An 18,183-nucleotide genomic window follows, 5' to 3' on the forward strand; every position below is an offset into this window, starting at 1 on the left:
GCGTTTGTGCTCTTAAAGGAAGCCCTGTAAGAGTCATGTGTCGGGGTAGACAGGCTCCCAATACTTTTTGTTGAACTGATTTAATCAAGGGAAATTGGGGGAAACATTTCACACAGAAGGCCTTATTCATACCAGAAACGTTTGCTGAGCGCTATACTATACCAGGTATGGTGTAGGCGTTGGTCATATAAACACCAATAAATCACAGCCCCTGTCCTGTAAGCAGCTCGAAGCCAGCTGACCAGCAGCATCATATCACAATTCTTCATGTCTCCTTCTGAAACAGTGGTTGACAGTAGTGACTTTCTCGTGTGCATTGAATATCAACAAGATCTAATAAGTAAAAACAACAAAAAAATAGTTCTTTGAGTAACACCAAAATGGGCATGTCAGAGAAAAAAAATGAGATTTTCAGAAAATGTATATAAAAATTCCCAAAGTGTATAACCAAAACAGAAAACAAGCTGCATTTGCCAATGATACAAATTTATTTGATACTTTAATATGATTACATTACTTTAAAAATTCTGCTTATCTGATGGAATTTGTAAACCTTGTATGATTTATACTTTGAGAACCATCCTGTTGTCAACCCACTGGAATATTGTTTGAATGTGTATTAATACTGCTCTGAAGAAAGGAATATGTTCTCTTCTATGGTAGCTACATCCCAGGAAGATGTGCAGATTTTATGAGTCTGTTTTTTTTCCCCTGGTGTTTCATTCTCTTTAACTATTAAATGGTGATGTCAAGGTGACAAAGATACTATTATTTGCAAAGTCTTTGAGGCCAAGATATAAAAGCAGTTCTTAATGTCTCATTATAATGCTGTGAAGTTTGCTGCTGTATTAAAGTAATATTTATGAGAACTGATGTTCTTTGATGGATACAAGTATGCAGTTGATCAGGAAAAATTGTTAATTTGAAAAAAAGTCAATTGTTTAAGAATGACTAGCAGTGGGTCTGGTCTAGGTGGCCAGGTCAGATTTAGGTGAGGTGACTTCAGAGACAGAATCTAAGTGTTTGTTTTGTACCTTCTTTAGAATGACTAGGGATTTTAGCTGATTTTGTTGTGGGTGTGTTAATACAACCAATATCCCATTTGCTTCACAATTGGGCTCTTATTGGAAGAGGTGACCCTTTTGGAGCATTACCACTTTGTAAAGATGTACAGAATATTAGGGGAGTCCAGAAGAGAGCAGCTTGGGTTTGGACATCAAGGCAGGAAAACAAGAGGGCCTAGAATAGTTTCTGACAATGAGTGACCTTATAACAGTGTTCGGATTCTCAGATTTATAAAGTGTTATTTTATCCATGATTTTCTGCTTTCTTTAAAGTTGAAATGAGAGGAAGTTAGCTGAAATGTAAGGGAGAATTCATGTTAATAATGAACAGCAAACACTGGGAGAATTTGTTGAAGGATATTCTTACTTTTCCTTCCTTGAATGCCTTCTAGAACAAGAGAGGTATCCCTTCTTGTATTGGTTAACCCCACTTAGAGAAAGGGGGATGGAATTCATGGTTTCTGGCGGTTCCATTCAGAGCTTTGATTCCCTGTTGCTCTGCTTGGCAGTCTGACTAGAAAGGTTGACTTGGTCTGTGCACCGGAGGGATTGGTTGCCATAGTGACATGTTCTTCCGGTGAAGCTGGAAACACGGTGACAGGGAAAGGGATAGGGGAAGGATGTACAACATTTTGACTTTGTATCGACTGATTTTTAATTGCAGCAACAGAAAATAGACATGGCACAGCAGGGTTATTGAATACACTGATACCTAGAGTTGGCAGGGCATTGTATTTCACTTGAACTAATGGAAATGGTGTTCCCCATCACCCAAAATACAGCAATCACTGTCAGCGGCAAGCACCCGCTTACCATGGCTGTTTCTGTCCATTTGACATTCTTGTTAGGTATTATTGAGATAGATGGCATGCCAGCCTTACAAATCTTGAGAGAGTTAGGGTCACTATCTTCATTTTTAACCTCAAAACACACTCTTTGAAAACCAGATCTTCCTTTTCTGAGCAGCAATAGACACTTTTTGGAAATAAGTGCATGTTATATTAGTAGAATTCACAAGCAATTCCAATAACATATAGAACATAATTTTTACACTTAATCAGTGTTCCTCTTAGATGGGCAGATTTTATAAGGAAGTTAAAAAGATAAATTGATATCCCTATATTTAAATGAGACATTTTAGAAAAAGATGTTTATCTCACATTATTCATTAGAAACTGCTAAAGAGATCTCAGACCTTTGTCTTCTTTGAAATATCTACTTTGATTAAAATTCTGGAAGATATGTATTGGCAAGGGAAAAGGAAAACCAGAAAAAAGACTTTAAAATCTGTTAATATATAGGAAAATTAGAGACTTATCTAAATGATCTAAAGAACTTAGTTATTTGTTAAATCGATGTTAATTACATTAGAAAGTGCCATTTGTGCATTTCAACATAAAACCACATAATTAATAAGAAAATGAACATCAAATCTATGTCTGATTTGAAGGTAAAGTCATTTGGATTTAGTCATTCTGAAATCCACTCTCCTCAAGGACCTTCTGCCATGCTGTACCCACACATATGCATTTCTCATCACTGTGTATTCATTTGTTTGCATTATTAAACTGTAAGTTCCTGGAGGTCAGGAAAGACAATCATTTGTAAAATACATTCACCAGATGCTTGACATTTGGGAAATATTTCATACAAATTAGATTCACAGAAATGTATCCATCATGAGCTTATTCTAATTAAAGAAACACTTGGGTGAGAATTTAAGTAAAAAATTAGAAAATCATGATGGGAAAATATGAACCAGTGTGGCTGTCAGACCAGGTTAGTATTGCAACACATGCTACATAGTCTATGAAAGGACCATTTCTTGAGCTTTGCCAAAGAATAAGGAAAACAGACAATTCTTTTTTGGCTAGCATGTCACTAAGCAGACACACATCACTTATGAACATTATTTTTTGTGATGGATAAGGTTTCAATTATTTCCTTCTTGAGGGTAAGATTGGATATAGGGTACAGCAAGGGTGGATTACCCTGAATTCCCATTTGATGGTGTCCGTGACAAGTCTTAAATCAGGTCCTTTTGTCTTCTTGCTTTTAAATCTCATTCATGTCTCCCTACTAAGTGACTGCAGGCACTGGGGACAGATCAGTGACAAGATCAGTTTCTGAAATCCAAGAGACTTCCAGACCCTTAGGAGGAAGAGCTATAGGTAGGATTTTGTTCTAGGGAACTCTAAGGGATCAATTATATTATTTAGTTTGTACTAAAATGTTATATTGATATGGTTTGAAATAAGAACTTCAACTGATACTCTAAGAACTTTTTATTCTTTGAAAATTGGCCTTATAATAGACTTTGACTTAAATAGTTCCCATAATCACAAGGTGGTTGTCAATGCTCCAAAAATAATTTTAAGAAAACATTCACATATTTAAAAATTAATAATGGTATCAGCAAATATTTACTGCACATGTATTGTGTGTTGGGCACACATCACTAGGATGAAGAAACGCGTAAGACCTGGTCCTTACAATTTTCATAGTCTGTTAGTGTCACAGAAAATAGGTTACAACTACAGGATGATGAGAGCAGCAATAGAAACAGATGCAGAGAAACACAGAGGAAGTGATGGTAGATTGTGTTGGCAGTAGCGGGAGGTAGGCGGGAGGAGGTTAGGGAAAGTTGTCCTGAGGAAATGAAATCTGAACAAGATGTTTGATAAGGTTTGGAGGTGGATGTGGAGGAAGGCTATTTCAGTCAATGGGCCAGAATATGCACAACCATAGAGGTGTGGGACAGCAGTTTGGCCTTGTGAGTGTTGATTTCTGGGGCAAGGAGAAGGAGCAGACCCGGAGCTGGAGAGCAGGCATGGACCAAGTCAGGGAGCTTGTATATCAAATCCCCTATAGCTGTGCTGCCCAGCTGGGGAGCCACTACCCACATGTGACTGTTTAAGTTAACAATAACCAAAGTTAAATAAAATAGGCTGGGCACAGTGGCTTATTCCTGTAATCCCAGCACTTTGGGAGGCCGAGGCAAGCGGATCACTTGAGGTCAGGAGTTTGAGACCAGCCTGGCCAACACGGTGAAACCCCATCTCTACTAAAAACACAAAAATTAGCTGCGCCTGGTGGTATGTGCCTGTGATCCTAGCTACTTGGGAGGCTGAGGCAGGAGCATTGCTTGAACCCAGGAGGCGGAGGTTGCAGTGATCTGATATCGTGCCATTGCACTCCAGCCTCGGTGACAGAGTGAGACTCCATCTCAAAAAACAAACAAAAAAATTATTTCCTTAGTTGTATTGGCCACATTTCAAACGTCCAATAGCTATATGTGCCTACTGGCTATTGTGTGGGACAGTGCAGATTACAGTGAACATTACTGCCATCAGAGAAAATTCTGTTGGACAGTGCCACATAGAGCCTATAGCCTCTAAAAGAACCAAGCACATACTTTGTTTCAGATGAATATAATTCCATGATAACTTGGGTTTAAATTTAAGTATATCATTCTACACTTTAAGAAACTTTGCTACTTGAATATATTGGGCAGAAGGCTTTAGTTCATGGTCAATTATGGTAAATCTGTATTTTAATTTCCCATCATCAACTCACAGAATTCTCACAAGCTTCTCGCTTCTTCCCCCCGTCCTCTCCATCTCCATTAAACATCACTTGCAAAGTTGATGGGGTGGGAGAGAGATTAATGATAATTATAGCCAACCTTGATGCCAGGTCTCTCCTAAAAGTTTTACATGTATTAGCTAACTTATTGTTCATAATAACCCTTGGAAGTATTAGTATTATTTTAAATTCTCATCCTAAAGTTGAGGGAACTGAGGCACATAAAGGTCAGATAACTTGCGAAGTCTCACAGTTAGTTAGGAAACGAAGGTGTCAGAGTTCGAATTCTGGCTCCAGGTGTGGGAACACACCTACCACACTCTACCATCATCTTAGAATCTATCGGGGCAGGAGTGAGGTGGAGAAGAAACTGGGATATTGATTCCACAAATTGAGAGGAAAAAGGAAATAATACTCTTGGAATCTCAATTCTAAATGGAAGTAATTAGAGCGGCTCACACACCCTGTTTTGAAGCTCACTGACCAAAGTGCATACACATTTTGTCATATAACTTTTGCGTATTTACTTTGCTCGCTGTGGTAGATGATGAAGTTATAGACATGAAGGACACATTCATTCATTCAACAAGTATTTATTGAGGGCCTGTGGGCTGTACATCAGGTCCAGTGTTGGACCACATGGAGAAGCTTACATTCCAGAGGGGAGAGATGGACAATAAATAAATACTCATGGCCAGGCATGGTGGCTCATGCCTGTAACCCCAGCATTTTGGGAGGCCGAGGTGGGCGGATCATGAAGTCAAGAGATTGAGACCATCCTGGTCAATATGGTGAAACTCTGTGTCTACAAAACATATAAAAATTAGCTGGGCATGGGGGCCCATGCCTGTAATCCCAGCTACTCGGGAGGCTGAGGCAGGAGAATGGCTTGAATCCGGGAAGTGGAGGTTGCAGTGAGCCAAGATCATGCCTCTGTACTCCAGCCTGGGTGACACAGCGAGACTCCATCTGAAAAAAAAATACTCATAGAGTAAAAATAATATCTAATATATGAATCATGTGTAATATAGCACAGGGTAGTGGGTACCATGAAGGTCTGCCCTTAGGAAGTGCAAAGGGGAAGAATGACAAGCAAGCCAAAAATGAAACGCAGTCATATGCCCCGTGACATTTTGGCCAAAGACAGACTGCACATATGGCAGTGGTCTCATAAGGTTATCATGGAGCTGAAAACTTCTTATGGCCTAGTGACATCATAGATGTCACAGTGCAACAACCCATTACTCCTGTGTTTGTGTTGATGCTGGTGTAAAGAAACGTACTGCACTGCTGGTGGTATAGAAGTCTAGCACGAACAATTATGTACAGTATGTAATACTTGATAGTAAAATGACTGTTACTGGTTTATATATTTACTATGATATACTTTTAATCATTATTTTAGAGTGTACTCCTTCTGCTTATAAAAAAAGTTAACAATAAAACAGCCCCAGGCAGGTCCTTTAGGAGGGATTCCAGAAGAAGGCATTGTTATCATAGGAAATGACATCTCCACGTGTGCCATTGCCCCTGAAGACCTTCCAGTGGGACAAGATGTGGAGGTGGAAGACAGCGAGACTGATGATCCCAACCCTATGCAGGCCTAGGTTAATGTATGTGTGTATCTTAGTTTTTAACAAAAATGTTTCAAAAGTTGAAAAATAAAAAATTTTATAAACAGAAAAAAGCTTATAGGATAAGGCTATAAAGAAGGAGGCTGGGCGTGGTGGCTCATTCCTGTAATCCCAACACTTTGGGAGGCTGAGGCGGGTGGATTACCTGAGGTCAGGAGTTCGAAACCAGCCTGGCCAACATGGTGAAACCCTGTCTCTACTAAAAATACAAAAAATTAACCGGGCATGGTGGCACATGCCTGTAATCCCAGCTACTCGGGAGGCTGAGGCAGGAGAATTGCTTGAACTTGGGAGGCGGAAGTTGTAGTGAGCTGAGATCGTACCTTTGCACTCCAGCCTGGGCAACAATAGTGAAACTCCATCTCAAAAAAAGAAAAAAAAAAAAACAGAAAGAAAATATTTCATACAGTTGTAAAGTTAAAAGAATTAAAAAGCACATAAAGTAAAAAATCTACAGTGAGCTGAGGTTATTGTTGGAAAAAGAAAGATATTTTGTATACATTTGGTGTAGCCTAAGTGCACAACATTTATAAGGTCTACAGTAGTGTACAGTAGTGTCCTAGGCCTTCACTGTCACTCACCACTCACCTCTCACTCACTGACTCACCCAAAGCAACTTCCAGTTTTCCAAGCTCCATTCGTGGTAAGAGTCTCCACAGGTGTATCATTTTTTGTCTTCTCTACTGCATTTCGACTGCATCTTTCTTGTGTTTAGAAACACGAATACTTACCATTGTGTTATAATTGCCTACAGTATTCAGTACAGTAACATGCTGTTCAGGTTTATAGCCTCAGAGCAATAGGCTAAGCCACATAACCTTGGTGTGTACCAGGTTACACCATCCAGGTTATAGAAGTACACTCTGATGTCTGCATGATGACAAAATCGCCTAACGATGCATTTCTGAGAACATATCCCTGTCGTTCAGTGACATGTGGCTGTAGTTCCATTAGTTTTAATTTTATAATACAAGGAGGCTTTGGGTGCTGCAGGGAAAAGAGGTGGTAAACCTAATATAGACTGGAGTTCAGGAGGTTTCATTAGCTGAGGGGCCTCCACAGCCTCTTTCTTTCTGCACTCTTTATTTAATTCCTAGAGGGCAGGAACTGTTTAATTTCTGAAACACACTTGGGGTCCTGTACTTATAGCTTCTGAAACACTGTTTGCCGATTGATTAAAAAACTTGAGACATACTCACCTTGAAAGTAACACATGCAAACATCTGTAGTCTTGTATGCATGATGTGCACCTCCTTGCATATATGCCATGTGTATGCCCGTATTAATAAATAAACACACTCATATCCCACCTCTCCTCCTCAATCATCCTAAAGCTCAACTAACCAGTGAAAGTCAATGGTTCGAGAAGAAAACCTGTGACTCACTGGGCAAATGAATGGATGGGGTAAAGAGATGTGTTTTGAGAACCTGCTGTGTGCAGAGCTCTTTGCTAGGTGAGGAGGGAGAACAAAAAGGCATGGTTGGTTCTTGTCTTAAGGCAGCTTACACTCCAGCTCAGGGTTTCCCAAGTTCATTGTCATGTGCAGTGGTATCAGGTGTTTCCTCAGGAGGTCTTACCTGCGTCAATTGGATCAGGAATCAACTAGTCAGGGAATGGAGGAGTGAGCTCTTTTTATTGAGTCAACAAAGTCTAGAGCCTTTTTTTTCTGTTGAAGAGGTCAGTTTATTTATTCTTTTACTGTAGGGTCAGTAAGGATCAATTAGAGGATCAATACTGTATATTCCACTTTGGATTGTTGGTTAAAAACATTTCCCCCTCTTTGCTATTAGTAAGTAATCCTAGGCCTTCAGGCAGAATGCGAAACACACTCTGGGTTAGTTTGACCCATCATACACCAACACGCACACCCCACATGCACACATCTAGATGTTAGATGTCAGAATCACCGGCATTTATTTAGATGCAGATATGTTAATAACTTACTACCCCCAAATAATACACAGAGAGGAGGAGGGGTGTGACTTGGTGGATGAATAGATGGAAAAATCATCCTAATGTCTTGATTGCTGTTTTTGAGAGAATTCATACCTTCTTTTATATGACTTATTTTCTCATATGTGAAATAATGTGTTTCGATTCTATAAACTCCAAGCCCTTTTACACTTTTACATTTGATGAGAAAGTTAGATCTAGGTGACAAAAAGTAGATAATAGGTACATGGTTGAGGGAGGGTAAAAAGATGGGAAAGGTGAAAGTTGATGGGGGGTGGAAAGAGAAAGAGGGAGGGAAGGAGGGAGGGAGGGAGAGAGAGAGAGAGACAGACAGACATACGTGAGAGACAAAGAAAGCAATTTCTAAAGAGATCATCCCGGGTGCTAGTTTGCAATAGGAATAGCTAATTTCTTACCACTCTACAATCATGTAATAAAAATGAACTTTTCCTCTTTTGAATGGCTTGAAATGTGATGTGCAGATCAGGTTTAAAGTGAAAAACCTAAGAGAAAGGTAATGATAGATGCACAACAGTGTGAATGTACTTAATGCCTCTGGACTTTAAAAGTGGTTAAAATGGTAAATTCCCCCATGAAATAAATATAACATTTAAACACTCAATAGAGAAAGGAACTGGATTCTGTTTAGTGTGTGGAATTCTTCATAGCCAAGTCTCTTCATTCATTCAGCACAATTTTTTTTCTTTTTTTTTTTGAGACGGAGTCTCACTCTTGTTGCCCAGGCTATGTAGCTGGGATTACAGGCACACTCCACCATGCCTGGCTAATTTTTGTATTTTTAGTAGAGATGGGACTTCACCATGTTGGCCAGGCTGGTCTCGAACTCCTGACCTCAGGTGATATGCCCGCCTCGGCCTCCAAAAATGCTAGGATTACAGGCATGAGCCACCATGCCCGGCCTATTCAGCACATTCATTGAGCACCTATGTATTAGGCACAGCCAAAGTATGCTTGGGATGCAGAAGTTAACAAAACATGAAATTCCTGCCCTCATAGGGCTTACAGCTAAACATTTTTGAGCTTTAGATTTTTTTTTTGCTTTTTCTAAACAGAGCTTCTAAGGAGTACCAATACACAAGACAAGGAAAACTAATGAATACATCCCTTGGGACATTTAAAAATCATTGAATGATGAAGAATATTTCACTGAACTTATTAAAAAAAGTGTCTATTAAGCACCAACAATGCTAGGCACATTACTTGAGATGAAGGATTTTGAGTGAAATCTGTTGTTTCTGTTCTCATGGAGCTAAAAAGTGAGGAGACAGGCAGGTAAACTCACAAGTATAATCACCCTGGTTAGTTCTACGGGAGATTTCTGTGCTGGGAACCTGAATGACTGGGCCCCATCTGGGGGCAGTCAGGGCATGTTTTGCAGAAAAGGCGACATGCAATCGATCTTAAGATGTTCTTAGAGAGATATTTGTGGATTGATAAGGTAGAATCTCAGCCTCACTTAAATGTTTTAAGCCCTGACTAGGTAATGCTTGTCTAGTCGCCCTGCCACCCCTGCTTGTCCCCCAGATGCCTGTCCTCCTAGAAGGCAGCCATTGCTGCCCAAATTTTATAGATCACATCATATCAGAGATCGTATATTCATAATGTTTAAAAACAGCAAGTATAAATATAAGCTGGGCAGTGAACAGGTGATTCAAGGATGAAAAGAGTGTATTGTTTTGTAATTTTTTTTTTTTGAGACCTAGTCTCACTCTACTGCCCAGGCTTGAGTGCAGTGGCACGATCTTGGCTCACTGCAACCTCCGCCTCCCAGGTTCAAGTGATTCTCCTGCCTCAGCTTCCTGAGTAGCTGGGATTATAGGCGCCCACTGCCACAGCATGATCTCGGCTCACTGCAATATCTGCCTCCCAGGTTCAAGTGATTCTCCTACCTCAGCCTCCTGAGTAGCTGGGATTACAGGCACCCGCCAGCGCTTCTGGCTAATTTGTATTCTTCTTTCTTTTTTTTTGTTTTTTTTTTTTTTAGTAGAGATGGGGTTTCACCATGTTGGCCAGGCTGGTCTCAAATTCCTGACCTCAGGTGATCCACCTACCTCAGCCTCCCAAAGTGCTGGGATTACAGGTGTGAGCCACCGTGCCTGGCCTATTTTTTTGTAAATCTGTATGCACAGAGATGGCATTTAAAGGACCTTCCAGGAGTCACTAGGATTCATCTACAGGTGATGTTTCGTTTGAGTACAAGCTGCTGTGAGCATTCACAGAACTTTGACAGATTTGGTGCTTTTATGGGAGACTGCAGTATCTGAATTATTTCAATTGATTTTTTTTTTTTTTTTTGGCGTCAAAGTATTTTGCCAAGAAAAGGCAATTTACTTTATATTAGGTCATCTTCATGCATTTATATCATTTCCTGCTTTTTAAAATGCCCTGCTGTTCTATATTCTGGAGCTCACTCTGTTGGACACTTTATTTGCTCTGGAGTCCCTCTCATTCAGTTTTGCCCTCAATTTCTCTTCATCTTTATAATAGTGATTCTATTTAGGCAATGCAGCTCCATTTCCCCAAGGGCCTGGAGTATTTCACAGGCCTGGATGGGCTAGGGTTGTTTTTACCCGAAAGAAGCTCCATGCTCAGGCGATGCTGCCTGCTCACTGGCACAACACTGGAGAGAGATGGGGCACTCTATCATGAGGTTGAAGACGTGCGTGCCTGTGGCCCGGCCCTTCCATTTATGAGCACATGAAGCCCATCCAAGAATGTCCATGGCACCACTGTTTGTGACAGTATCACAAAATAAAAGATTCAAATGTTCATTAATAAGAAGATAGATAATGATGTATGGTATATTCATACAATAGAAATGATCATGGTATATTTGAAATACATGTGTTAATATTAATTAATTAATTATTATTATTTTTTGAGACCAAGTCTTACTCTGTTGCTCAGGCTGGAGTGCAGTGGTGTGATCTTGGCTCACTGCAACCTCTATCTCCTGGGTTCAGGTGATTCTCGTGCCTCAGCCTCCTGAGTAGCTGCGACTACGGGCACCTGCCACCACTCCTGGCTAATTTTTGTATCTTTAGTAGGGATGGGGCCTTCCCATGTTGTCCAGGCTGGTCTCAAACTCTTGACTTCAAGTGATCTGCCTGCCTTGGGCCTTCCAAAGTGCTGGGATTACAAGCAGGAGCCATCATGCCTGACCCAATTAATATTAAAACATGTATTTCAAATATACTGTGATCATTTCTATTATATAACACATGTATGTTAATATTATTACATGAAGCACATGTATGTTTCCAAATGGACAAACACAACTTTGAGTAAGAAAGGTAGAGTGCAGAATGAAATATAGAATACGATACCATTTATACGAAGTTCAAAAACAGGTAAAACCATATTAGATATTATCTAAAGAAACATGTTTGCATTGTATGCATAAAAATATGCATGAGACTAATAAACACAAAATGAAGGATGGTGTTTACTTTTCTCAAGAAAGGGAAAGAAATGGAATTGGGAAGGGTGCCAGGGAACTTCCAAAGCATCTATGATATTTTATTTATGTATTTATTTTTTTGAGACAGAGTCTTGCTGTGTCACCCATCGTGAAGTGAAGTGGTGTGATTTCTGCTCACTGCAACCTCCATCTCCTGGGTTCAAACGATTCTTGTGCCTCAGCCTTGATTACAGGCACTTGCCACCATGCCCAGCTGATTTTTATATTTTCAATAGAGACGGAGTTTCACTATGTTGGCCAGGCTATTCTTGAACTCCTGACCTCAAGTGATCTGCCCACCTTGGCCTCCCAAAGTGCTGGGATTACAAGTGTGAGCCACCGCATCTGGCCTGATATTTTGTTTTTTGAAAACAAAAACAAAAGATCTGAAGCAAATATTCACATGCATGCACATTCAAGCCATATGAGTGATTGTTACAATTCTGATAAGAAAGGTAAAATTTTATTCAGATTGTGTTGTTCAGTGTGCAGGGTGCAGTTTCTTTAAGGAAAATTACCAGAAAACTTTGTCTTTGGGGCAGTCTGTGGTTGACTTTTGCAACTAGTAACAAGAAGCATTTAGAAAAAAGGGGAATCAGTTCATCCCGAACCAACATTTTCCTTGAAAGTAGCTATTAGGGAAGAGTGTAGACAGAATAACATTTTGCTTTATTCCCTTCTGACGTGTAAGAGGGGGAAATCAGGGCTTTACAATGATTGATTACTGAGATGGAGACTAATGGACAAGTCATTCCACCTCCTTTTAAATTTCCTGCTGCTTGTGGAGAAAAAAATCAAGAATTCCAAGAGCCAGAAAGTTGAACTAAAATCACTTTTTCAATTAACTTGATCATAGATTGAACTTTAAACAGATAGAGCACTGAGGCAGAGAGTAACCAGCTATTGAGGGTGTGAGACAAACCCAGGGTTGAGCACGGACCTCTCAGAAGGCATTTTAACCCCAGGGAAGAGAATTCAGTGAGAACTGGTAAAGAAAAGGTGAGAACTGATAAAAAAGAAATAGAGTATAGTTGTCTTCTTTAGCAGTTTTCATATCACTTTTGAAACTGAGTAGAGAATGTTAGTAAAACTTCAAGTTGTTTTACTACTGTTGAGTAAGGTATCAATCATTTATTCTTTTTTTTTTTTTTGAGATGGAGTCTCACTCTGTCGCCCAGGCTGGAGTGCAGTGGCTGGATCTCGGCTCACTGCAAGCTCCACCTCCTGGGTTTACGCCATTCTCCTGCCTCAGCCTCCCGAGTAGCTGGGACTACAGGCGCCCGCCACCACGCCCGGCTAGTTTTTGGTATTTTTTAGTACAGACGGGGTTTCACCATGTTGGCCAGGATGGTCTCGATCTCCTGACCTCATGATCCGCCCATCTCGGCCTCCCAAAGTGCTGGGATTACAGGCTTGAGCCACCGCACCCGGCCCAATCATTTATTCTTAAAATTATGAGGGTGGCTTCATTCAAGAGTCCCTATGTTAAGACAATGTGTTTCTGCCTTCTCTATTTATACAAACTATAGCTGGAATGAAAAATCCCCTCAGAATTGTAGCAAGAACTCCATTTGTTTTCAGTTGATAATGCTTTAAAAAAACCAAAGCTGGCCTCTCATTACCAAGGGATCATGAAAGTTCCAAGGGATTTCAGGGGTGTTGAAGCAGAATAACTTCAGTGCTCATGTTTTGGTCAACACAGGGCTGGAAGAGATGCCCAGATGCAGCCCCGGACAGGCCAGTGCTGAAGGTTCCAGGTGGGTGATCTGCTTCGTTCCTGGTGCTCTGCAGGGAGGGAGACATGTTGCACTTCGTGAGGTGAATGACCTTCCACTTTGGGAGAGGCTGGCCTCTGTGTCTTCAACCTCTTCTGTCTCACTCCTTCCTCAATGTCAACATCAACGGAGTGGAAGGTGACTTGCTTGGCCCTTTTTCTTTTTAGTTGTGGCTTCTCTGCTTGCCTGGCGTTCTTTCCTTCCTCATGTGCACCTCCCATGTACTCGCGTGTGCTAGGTTTCCTCACCCATCCCCCTCCTGGGACTGCTCCTGAAAAAACTTCACCTCCCTGGCTTTCCAGACACCGTTCTCTACCGGATCTGTCTGTAGCTCTATTCTTATTCTTTCTCCTTTGCCAGTTTTTCTTCCTCAGACTGTGTGGATATCCTTCAGAATTCCACTTCTCTTTCTCACTCTGTACCTTCTCCTGGATCAGTCTCAGCCATGTCTAGGGCCATTTTCTTTTACACTCATGACTAGTTGCACTGGGAATCTCTAGCCAGTCTTTCCATCCAAGCATCTTGCCTATTGGATATCTCCACTAGGATCACCCGTGAGTCCAAAGGAATCTATTTTATCTTTTTCCTCCAGACTCATCTCTTCTTCATTTTCCTCTGTCTTGGAGAACACGGCTTATTGCTTCTCTACTTGCCAAAAGCAGGGATTTGGAGCTCATCTTCAAGGTTCTCTTCTCTTCTGCCCGACTCACCCAAGCAGTGAACAAGTCACTTTAACTCCTAATAACTTTTATGTCCATCTCCCCATCCTATCCTAGGGTCCTGCCTGGTCTCCTGGGCTCTGGCAGCACTGTCTACTTGGTTTCTCTCTTCTCTAATCTCTTGTCAGGGCTTCCTATTTAGAGCGATTTTCCTTAAATACAACACTAATATGTTATTACTTTTCTTGAAACCCTTCAGTGGCTCTCCACAGCCTACCATCAGAATAAAGTCCATAATCCTCATCATGGCACATGGCACATAAGGCCCCACCAGTTGGGTGACATGGCTGTCCCCACCTCCCCATCTTGCATTCCATTCTCTTCCATACTTTTCTCCACACCAGCACACTCTGCTCTAGTCATGGTGAAGAACTCCTGGGCCCCCAAACAAGCTAAGCTATTTTATCCCTTGGGAGCTTTTGCTTATGATGCTCCCTTTGTCTGGAAGCCTCCTCCCCATCTCAGCCCTCTACTTCCAAGTCTGCCTGTCCAGTGCCTGCGAATCCCATAGGAATCAGCCTAAAGCCCTTTCTCCCAGTCCTTCTGGATGTCCCCTCATCCCCAACTACCAGGTTGAAGTACTTTCTCCCTCCTTTAGGCTTCTGGACATACCAAACATACTTTCTTTCCAGCAATAGTGACATTTTGTCATATTTATTTGCTTACCCATATGTTTCCTCCCTTTTGAGACCATTTTGGAAATATTTCCTATTCACCTTTTTATCCTCAGGGTTTTGCATAATGCATGGATATGATGCATGGGCCATAATAGGCACTTAGTAAATATTTGTTGAATGAATGAAAGTTTATCTCAGTTAATGCACTAGATCTGGAAATCTCATGTTAAAAAGATTCATAACTTAATTGGGCTAGGGTGGGGGATTCACTATTAAAAGGAACCCTGATGTGAATTGTTTTGTAATGCATATGATAAACTTCAATTTATTTTCTTTTTTAAGGTTTTATTTTTTCTTAAAGCCTCCATATCCCCAATTCACAAAGCAATTTAAAGTCTAGCCACCACTTCATGATAATCTTGCCCACTTTCGCTACCTTTCATGCCTTTCCCAGACTATTCCTCTCATCAGCATCCTTGGATACAGAGAAGCCTACTTCCATTCTTGTTCCTATCATGAATATAAGAATTTCCAAATTTGCTTCTGGACCTTTACATTTTTTTAAAAAAATTTAATTTTAGAGACAGGGTCTGACTCTGTGGCCCAGGCTGGAGTGCAATGGTGCAATCATAGCTCACTGCAGCTTTGAACTACTGACCTCAAGGGGTCCTCCCACCTCGGCATCCCAAACCCCAGAGTGTTGGAGTTACAGGAGTGAGCCACTGCACCCAGCCTACTTCTGAGTCTTTTACTGGCATATCTGACTATTCCCTCAGCATCCTTTTCCAAGTTTCTCAATGTTTATCATCAATAATGTCCTCAGGTTGTCTTGATGAAGCCTCTCTCTCAAACGTTGTTGAGAGCAGCCTCCTCATATCTCCTCTGATGGTGACTTTGGTCAGATAATGAAAACAGACTGATGAAGGAAGGCAAACTGTGCCTTCTGTAATTTCCTCTTCTTTGGTTCATTCCTCAGTTCACTTTTTATGACTTTCAAAAGGAGTGGCTCAGTGATGTTGGGAAAACATGGTAGGTGTCTGCCTCTGATTCTCTGATATATCTGTCCCTATTGTGGTAGGTGAATGTTACAGAAAGCATTTGTCCCCTGTAAGGGGATTCAGGGGCAGAGAGATGTCATGGCCACACCTTTTCTTACAAAGACCACCAAATTCCAGGTTAACAATATGTGAGACAGTTTCACTCATTAGGGTCTCACCGAGAAGCAGATTCTCTTTGGAAATGCCTACAACTATTGTTCAGTCCAGGTCATGTCACAGTCAGGATTATAAGGACTTCTCCTTTAGCCATAAGATCCGAAGGGCACAGCCCATTGCCATCTAACTCAGATAAGTAGAGTAATTATTTTGCTTTTAGCAGATAAATATAGATATAGCTGCATTGCTTGGCTCTCTAAACTAGGTTGAATAAATGATTCATATCAAGGAAACATTTCCTGTGACCCCCATAGCTCCTGGATTTATATTAGGAGTTAACTATGCTGGGTTAAGCTGGAAAATGATTTCCAGCACTTTCTGCCCAAGTTGTATAAAGTGCTATAGGTCAAAATTCAGCAATAGCCATTGGGTAGACATTTCTGTTAAACTTGTGTTTTGAAGAGCTGGCTTTAATTGTAAAAAATAATTGTAAATATTATTAATGAGTTATACAGTAATTCAAGTTTCATAAAATGGTGGGTAACCCTTTCCCTGGAAAACTGTCTCTTGTTATATATATATATTTATTTAAAAACCTGTAGGAACCCAGTGGTTTATTTCAAACTGAAGAGAATTTCTTCTCTTTGGGTCAGCAGAGTTGTTAACATTTCAAAGAAGGACATTTGTGCTCCTCTGCCGGCAGCATGCCTGTAGCAGCTTTTATTACACATATCCGTAGTGGTGTGGTGGCTGGCTGGGCGCTTGTAGATCAATAAGCTGCTAAAAAGGGAGTTGCATCAAAAGACCATAATGGCTTCTTCGTAGGAGATAGATTGTCTCCAGGTAGTGAAGTGCATTTAGGAAAAACAACAATAATATCCCTGCATTGAGATCCTTATTATTTAGAAGAAAGAAATAGACTCTTTCAAGGTGATGAGTCCTAGAATATACTTTGTTAATTTTTTGAGATGGAGTCTCGCTCTGTCTCCCAGGCTGGAGTGCAGTGGCGCGATCTCGGCTCACTGAAACCTCTGCCTCCTAGGCTCAAGTGATTCTCCTGCCTCGACCTCCTGAGTAGCTGGGACTACAGGCATGCACCACCAAGGCTAATTTTTGTATTTTTAGTAGAGACAAGGTTTCACCATGTTGGCCAGACTGGTCTCGAACTTCTGACTTCAAGTGATCTACCCACCTCGGCCTCCCAAAGTGCTGGGATTATAAGCGTGAGCCACCACGCCCTACCCAATGTACTTTAATATGCTAAAGATACATTCCAGGAGGTTTCGTGTCTACTGTTATAGCTGAATTCCATACAAATTCAGCTTCTGTTAATGGACGAATTCCCAGACTGAGAAAGGATTAGTTGCCTTGGTCTCAAATATTTCTTGATTATAGTAATTCTTGGTTATAGTAATTCTTGGTTACCCTACCAATTTTAAAAAACCTTGTAATCTGAACACTGATTTTTAAGATACTTGGGTGGGCTTGGATAAAGCATCAGTGAGGAACTAGGAAAGGTAAAGGCCCTGGAAATAAAGTGATATAGACGGAAGTGGAGGGCAATGGAAACCTGCAGAAGACAGCATGAACCTCCTTGGCTGAGTTTCTTGACTTGAAGGCTGGGGACACTTAGAGTCTACCTGTGCAGAATGTACTTATGTACAGGTGAGGTCCTAGATGCATATGAATCGAGGGAGGATGGTGACTTTTTCCAGTGGGGTAACAATTTCTACTCTATGCTTCTCCTTCATGATGCATGGGTAAGTTAAATAGATTATATATTCACTTGTTCAACAAATATTTGGTGAATACTTACATGTCATAATTTGTACAGGGGGCTTAGGATGCAGTAGTTCACTAAATAGGCAAAAGCCTTTGCCTATATGGAGCTCATATTCCAGTGAGAAAATGGACAATAATAAGATAAATAAGTAAAACCTATAGTACATTATTAGATAAAGCTTAGTGCTAAGGAGAAGAAAGCAAAGCATGGAAAAGGGATAGGAAATGTGAGGTGGAGAGTTGAAATTGCAGATGGAGTGGCCAGAGAAGAGTGCACTAAGAAGCTGATGTTTGAGTCAAGGTCTGAAGGACATAAGGAACTAGCTATGGGGCTCTCTGATGAAGAGGATTTCAAGGGGAGGGAATAACAAGGGCAGTGACTTTGATGTCAGAGAATGGTGGTGTGTTATAGAAATAG

The 18,183-nt window shown here is 40.8% G+C and overlaps 1 protein-coding gene across 1 annotated transcript in view; it reads left to right on the plus strand.

The window, feature by feature from the left end:
- TMEM178B (transmembrane protein 178B) overlaps window positions 1-18,183 on the plus strand; it is a 397,583-nt gene that overhangs the window by 978 nt on the left and 378,422 nt on the right. The window lies entirely within an intron of this gene.

This window comes from Theropithecus gelada, chromosome 3 (genome assembly GCF_003255815.1).
Source record: "Theropithecus gelada isolate Dixy chromosome 3, Tgel_1.0, whole genome shotgun sequence".
NCBI lineage: Eukaryota > Metazoa > Chordata > Mammalia > Primates > Cercopithecidae > Theropithecus > Theropithecus gelada.